Here is a 7,661-nt window from a genome sequence, read left to right as displayed (position 1 = left end):
AGCAAGACAGTGTTTTTTAAAGCTAGCTCTTAAAATCTCCTTGGATGTCACACATGTCATTCTGTTCACATTCCATTAGCCAAAGCAAGTCACATGCCACTCTTGGGTTCAGAAAGAAGAGGTGAATAATTATGAAAAATTATACAATCTACCACAGATGCCATTGGATTTGGCAACTGGGAGAGCCAAATTGGTGACCTTTGAAAAGAGTTTAACTGGAGAATTGGGTTCTAATAATAATGGCTAGAATTTACTGACTACTTGCTATTGTTCACATACTGTGGTGAGTGCTTTATATTTATTATCTCATTTTAATTCTCCTTACTTTGGCTCCTCCTTAATTTGTATGTTGAAACCTAACTCCCAGTGGGATGATATTAGGAGGTGAGGCCTTCAGGGGGTAATTAGGTCAGAGGGTGGAGTGTTCATGATAGGGTTAGGGTTTTATAAAGAGGGACAGGAGAGAGCTTGTTTGCTTCCTCCCTTTCTGTCTATCTCTCTCACACACCCACTCCCCAGCCCCTACCATGCAAGGACACAGCAAGAAGGCAGCCATCAAACCAGGAAGCAGGCTCTCCCGAGATACCAGATCTGCTGGTACCTTGACCTTGGACTTTCCTCCAGAATTTGGAGAAATAAATGTTTTGTTTAAGCCAGTCACCCAGTCTATGGTAATTTGTTATAGCTGACCAAACTGACTAAGACAATCCCTTCCATTACAAATGAGGATTACAGAGGTCAAGCGCTGGCGCAAGATCATAGGTGCAGAGATTCCGGCCAGTTCTATCTGGCTCCAAGGCCAGTATTTTAACTGCTGCAGAGTAAAAGTTACTAGATGGAGGTAACAGCAAATGTTTTCTTTTTGGAGAAATTTTCTAAGAGTGAGGAATGTAGGATAGCAGAATATGCTATCACAAAATATGCCACTTTGGCATAAAGATTACTTTGAACTTAAGATAATTGAGAAGCAGATATTAGATATTTGCTTAAAAGTAGGACATAAATTAAAAAGGTGTTCTCCCGGGGCACCTGGGTGGCTTAGTCGGTTAACCGTCCAACTTTCGCTTAGGTCATGATCTCGCGGTTCGTGGGTTCGAGCCCCGCGTCGGGCTCTGTGCTGACTGCCAGCTCAGAGCCTGGAGCCTGTTTCAGTCTGTGACTCCCTCTCTGACCCTCCCCTGCTCACACTGTCTCTCTCTCTCTCCTAGAAATAAATAAAACATTTAAAAAAAAAAAAGGTGTTCTCCCTACTGTATCTAGCAGGAAGGACAAATTTAGTCACTGGAGACAACTTTAGTTTCTTAAGGATTTTATTTATTTCTTAAATATTTCTTTAATTTTGAGAGAGAGAGTATGTGCATGCAAGCAGGAGAGGGGCAGAGAGAGGGGGCCGGGGGGGGTGGGGAGGGGACAGAGAATCCTAAACGGGGCAGAGAGCCTGATGTGGGGCTTGAACTCATGAACCATGAGACCACAACCTGAGCCAAAGTTGGGCGCTTAACCAAATGAGCCACCCAGGTGCCCCAAGGATTTCATTTTTAAGTAACCTCTATGCCCAATGTGAGGCTCAAAGCTATAATCCTGAGATCAAGAGATACATGCTCTACTGAATGAGCCAGCCAGTCAGTTCTTTTGTTATTGTTCTTTTGCTAAAATGCTAAATAAGCTCAAGTTCTATCCACACCTTTGAGTTACTCATCTCCAGGTATTCCTGTGTTTATGTGTAATACTCACTAATAAACTTGTTTTTCTTTTGTTAATTTATCTTTTATTAGTTTAATTACAGGGCCCCTGCTGGAAAACTTAAAATGGGGTAGGGGAAAAAAGACTTTTCCTCTTCTATGAGATGAATGTTTGAGAAGGAAGCAGGGACCTGGGAAGATATTTACAGGATTGGGTAGGCTAAGAAGGCTGGGGAAAAGACTCTAAGGGAGCAGAAACAGTTAATGCTAGGGAACTCCAGGACAGGTGATGAGCAAAATACTTACTTTAGCTCTTGATTTGTGTGGATGTGAGCTAATTTGCTTTTTTGAGCTAAATTTGCTATTTTGGATATTTTGAGAATTTAGATATCAATTTCACTTGTTGAGATAGATTAATAGGTGAGGGAAGTTGAAAGGCAGTTATTATTTGATGGTAGAATGAAGTAAACTTATTTGTCCTAACACATTTTTCCTCTTCCAAGCAATTACGTAATTTGAAAAATCAAATTGTAAAATTAAACTACTACACAAAAAAGAATAAAGTTCTGATACATGCTACAACATGGATGTTCCTTGAAAACATTATATCAAGTGAAATAACCCAGACAGTAAAAGACAAATATTGTATTATTCTACTTATATATAATATCTAGAATTAGGGCAAATTCATAGAGATGGAATGTAGATTAGGAATTGCCAGGAGCTGGAGGGAGGAGGGAATGGCAACTTACTGCTTAATGAGTAGAAGTTTCTGTTTGGAGTGATGAAAAATTTTGGAAACAGTGATGATGGTTGTACTATATTGTGAATGTAGTTAATGCCACCAAATCATACACTTTAAAATGGTTGAGGAGCACCTGGGTGGTTTAGTCAGTTGAGTGTCCAACTCTTGATTTCGGCTAGGTCACGATCCCAGGGTTGTGGGATTGAGCCCTGCATCGGGCTCTATGCTCACTTTGATATTTTCTCTTTTTCTCCCTCTGCCCCCTTCCCCAATTGCACACACTCTCTCTAAAAGAAAATAACAATTAAAAATTAAAGAAAAACATAAAATAGGGGCTCCTGCGTGGCTCAGTCAGTTAAGCATCTGACTTTGGATTAGGCCATTTTCTCGTGTTTCTTTTTTTTTTTTATTTCTGAGAGATAGAGAGAGAGACAGTGTGAGCCAAGGCGGGTCAGAGAGAGAGGGAGACACAGAATCCGAAACAGGCTCCAGGCCCTGAGCTGGCTATCAGCACAGAGCCCGACGCAGGGCTCGAACCACGAACCGTGAGATCATGACCCGAGCCAAAGTCAGATGCCCAACCGACTGAGCCACCCAGGCGCCCCCATTATCTCATGTTTCTTGAGTTCAAGCCCCATGTCGGGCTCTGTGTTGATAGCTCGGAGCCTGGAGCCTGCTTCGAATTCTGTGTCTCCCTCTTTCTCTCTCTCCCTCTCTCTCTCTGCCCCTCCCCAACTCACCCTCTGTCTCTGTCTCTCTCAAAAATAAACAAACATTAAAGCATTTTATTTTANCTTCTCTCTCTCTGCCCCTCCCCTGCTCGCACTCTGTCTCTCTCAAAAATAAACATTAAAAATTTTAAAAATTATTAAAAATAAATAAAATAAATGGTTGAAATGGCAAATTTTATGTTATATATCATAATGAAATAAAATAGTAAAAAAATTAAACCACTATATTGGAATCCTGTGGTTATACTGAGTTAGGGTAGTAGGTCAGGACAGAAGAGTTTTTCATAAAATATGCAAATTATATTTATCTGACGGGGTGCCTGGGTGGCTCATTTGTTTGAGTATCTGACTTTGGCTCAGGTCATGAACTCAGGGTTCATGAGTTTCAGGCCCTATGCTGAGCTTTGCACTGACAGCACAGAGCCTGTTAGGATTCTCTACCTCTCTGTCTGCCCCTCCCCAACTTGTACTCTTTCTCTCTCTCAAAAGTAAACATTAAAAAAAAAAAAAAGTCACCATACTTCCCACCAAAAAGCATGCAGGGTATTATAATCATTTATGACATAACACATGAATAGCTATTAGTGGCTTGGATCATTCTTCATAAAATTTGACGCTAGACCTGTAAGTACTGAGGCTGCCAATATGTAGGTGGTCTGAATTATTAAAAAGATTTATTTAAACATCAAAGAATGTCCAACTTTGGCTCAGGTCATGATCTCAGGGTTGGTGAGTTCCAGCCCTGCATTGGGCTCTGTGCTGACAGCTGAGAGTCTGGAGCCTGCTGCAGATTCTGTGTCTCCCTCTCTCTCTGCCCCTCCCCCATTCACACTCTGTCTCGGTCTCTCAAAAATAAACAAACATTGGGGTGCCTGGATGGCTCAGTCGGTTGAGTGTCCAACTTCTGCTCCGGTTGTAATCTCGCAGTTTGTGGGTTTGAGCCCCGCGTCGGGCTCTGTGCTGACAGCCAGCTCAGAGCCTGGAGACTGTTTCAGATTCTGTGTCTTCCTCGCTCTGACCCTCCCCTGCTCACGCTGGGTCTCTCTCTCAGAAATATATAAAACATATAAAAAAATAAATAAACATTAAAAAATTTTAAAAATGTTTAAACATCAATGGTGGAGACTTCAAGGATATTGAATAATCATGTCACTATAAATAATCATGTCACTCACCTCAGAATGGGTACTTTTCCTATGTCATCATGAAGCCCTGGCTAGAGGCTGCCTCAGAAGCAATCCAGATGGTGTATATATTGTATAGTAAGGATGAGAAGGCAGAATAAAAATCTCTGTGTTTATCTCCAAATCTTGAATCCTCTGAAAACAAGCTAATTTGGGTTGAAGCTATTTGGAAATGGTTAAGTTGGTCATTGTCATGGTCAATATTACCAGCAAACAATCGGAATCCTTTTTTAGTTCATTTGTAGTGTGGTGTCCATGTGGAAGCACTTCTAACACAAAAACAGCCTAATTATGGACCGTATAGGGAGCCCATTTTGTCTTCACTTGAGTATCGTTAGAGAACAGTTTATCAGCCACAAGTGCCTTGAATGAACGCAGTCACTGCTTTCAGGGTTATGACATAGTCACAGGCAACAGGCAGTACAGACAGGAGTGACACCACTGGTTTTCCAGATTCCACACTTACATATATTAGCGATTTGCTGGGGTATGTATGGGAGGGTTTCAAGTTGGGCAATGATAATAACAACAGGTAATATTTGGGTGAAGAAGGAGCAACTGAGATTTGAGGGTTTGGATTATAAATAATACACTCTAACATTGGCATTAGAAAGTTTACCTGTCTAGTATCTGTCCCAATTGGACACTTTGTTACAGTAATTAAACAAGGAGGCTATTAGACTGAAGAAGCTCTAAATGCCTTGGTAATCTACATAAATAAACTGAAAGGCCAGAGTCAATGCAACTGAATTTGAGAAAATGAAACTTAATAACTACTAAGCACAAGCAACTAAGTAGGCTTTCTCAAATAAAGCAATTGCTTATTCAAATACTTCTTTTGATTTGCTTCTGAATCTTCCCTATTAAACTCCTTTCCCCTAGCTCCTGTAAGTGGAACACTCCTAACCATTTTCTGTCTGGGGCTATCTGCTTTGAATCAGTGTTTACTCAAATAAACTTTTCAAAAATTTAATGTACTTTAGCTTATCTTCTTTCTGTGTGGCAGATCTAGTTCCGTAAAAGCACGATTCTCTAACTGTTAAGCTCATAATTCTCAGGCTGCTAGAAACTGAGCAGGTGTCAAAGTTTTATTTAAACACAAGTGAAAATGAAGGCCACTCAAATGAGGAAGACTACAGAATGTGCCATATAGCAAAGGAGTCAGCCATCATCACTTGTGTTTGGTAGAGATTCATAGGCAGTCAGAAAGCTTTATAATGAAAAAAAGAGGGGGATGCTTCTGGTAGATTCTGATTAAAGGTTGTTGGCAGAAGCTGGCGGTGAAACCACTATAAGTGGGGCATCAGTGTGAGTGGTGTGGGAAGCATATCTATCTGGTTTACTTGGTTCTGATGCACATGAGCGACTGTGTGTGTGTGTGTGTGTGTGTGTGTGTGTGTGTAGGTTTCTTAAAATAGGGAAGTTGGTTGCCTTTGAACAAATCTTGACCATCGTGAGCTGATAGCTGCAGAGGTTGTAGCCTGGTTTCTTATGTGGGTCAGAATTTTATTATTACATATGGTCTAGCCATTGTCCTATTTGTTTTTTTTTTAATTTTTATAGTTTATTTTTGAGACAGAGAGAGACAGAACATGAGCGAGGGAGGGGCACAGAGAGAGGGAGATACAGAATCTGAAGCAGGCTCCAGGCTCTGAGCTAGCTGTCAGCACAGAGCCCGACACCGGGCTCGAACCCACGAACTGCGAGATCATGCCCTGAGCCGAAGTCGGACGCTTAACCGACTGAGGCACCCAAGCGCCCCTGTCCTATTTGTATATTAAGTCTTTCACTCATTAATAAAAGAGCCAGCAAAATTATGGAACTGGTTCCATGAGGATATGAGAAACAGGAATTTATATAATGATTGGGCAAAGGAATGATGAAATAAAAATTAATAAATTGATACAAAACTGGCTTATGTTTCTCAAGACAATATAATTTTTTTAAAATATTTTTTAAATGTTTTTATTTATTTCTAGGAGAGAGAGAGAGAGAGACAGCGTGAGCAGGGGAGGGTCAGAGAGAGAGGGTGTCACAGACTGAAACAGGCTCCAGGCTCTGGGCCGGCAGTCAGCACAGAGCCCGACGCGGGGCCCGAACCCACGAACCGCGAGATCATGACCTAAGCGAAAGTCGGACGCTTAACCGACTAAGCCACCCAGGCGCCCCTCAAGACAATATAATTTTAACTTTTGGAATAATTCTTTTCACTTGGTGCCTGCTCCTTCTCCCTATTACTCCTCACCAGTTTTTTTTTTTTTTACCAATCTCTGAATTTACTGGGTTGCACTATTCCAGCAAAATTACATTTCCTGAGGGTGTCAGGTGAACATCAAGTAGGTTTATTAGAAAATCCTCTAGGATGAAACTAATTTCAAAAAGCCACACACAAATCACCTTTTGGCTTTATTTCCAAGTTTTGAATAAAAATTTATGTATTATCTCATTTAATCCTCACAACAGTCCAATTCAAGTGTTCCATTATAGTAGTACAATGATCCTTCCCATTTCTCAGATGAGAAAACTGAGGCACAGGTTAAGTATTTGACTAACCAGTACTAAATAATTAAACACTAGATACAGAATAGTTGAGCACTGGCTTTGATGGCACTTTAGATTATAAAGGTGGAATGACAGCCAGAGGAACTTCAACACACTCTAATACATAGTAAGAGCGAAAGGCTACATAAATTTGACATACTCTAATACACTGCCGGCTGCGGGCAACCCAATTATCTTTTTCTTGGCTTTATTCCTACCTCTTTAAGTTGCTTCCGAATACGAAATCCTTTTCTAGGGGTGTTCACAGGTGTGGTGGTTGGGAGTTTAGAAGCTGGGCTCCACGTCCATATTTGCCTTTGCTAGCTAGCTGTGCTGTGTTGAGCAAGTCAGTTAGCTCCACTGGGCCTGTCGTTTCCTCACTTGTGAGACAGCTCGAACTGGCGACTTGGGCGCTGGTCACTAGCAGTGGATGAAAAGTACAAAACACCTGGTCGATACTCAAGAACTTGAAAGGTCGCATCGCCACTTGGGTTAAAACGGATTCCAGAGCACGCGTGAGGGGCATCTGGTAGCTCTAAACTTCTGCAGAGGAAAGACTGTCTTGCTTTAGCTACGGCTCCTCTCAGGCCACCTAGGTCTCTTCCTCCGCCCCGCCCCCCTCACCCCGCAGCTGTTTTAGAAATCCAGGACTCCCCAGCCTGCTGAGTCCCCTCCCTCGGTACTCTAGTCGGGGCACGTGACGACGCACGCGCGTTCTCGGCGGCGGGGGCGCCGCGGTGCCTGCCGGGACTGAGCTCCTAGTAGCCTGATCAGGAAG

Source organism: Crocuta crocuta, unplaced genomic scaffold (genome assembly GCF_008692635.1).
Source record: "Crocuta crocuta isolate KB4526 unplaced genomic scaffold, BGI_CrCroc_1.0 scaffold140, whole genome shotgun sequence".
NCBI lineage: Eukaryota > Metazoa > Chordata > Mammalia > Carnivora > Hyaenidae > Crocuta > Crocuta crocuta.
The sequence above is the reverse complement of the archived record's forward strand: the minus strand, read 5'-3'. Positions refer to the sequence as shown.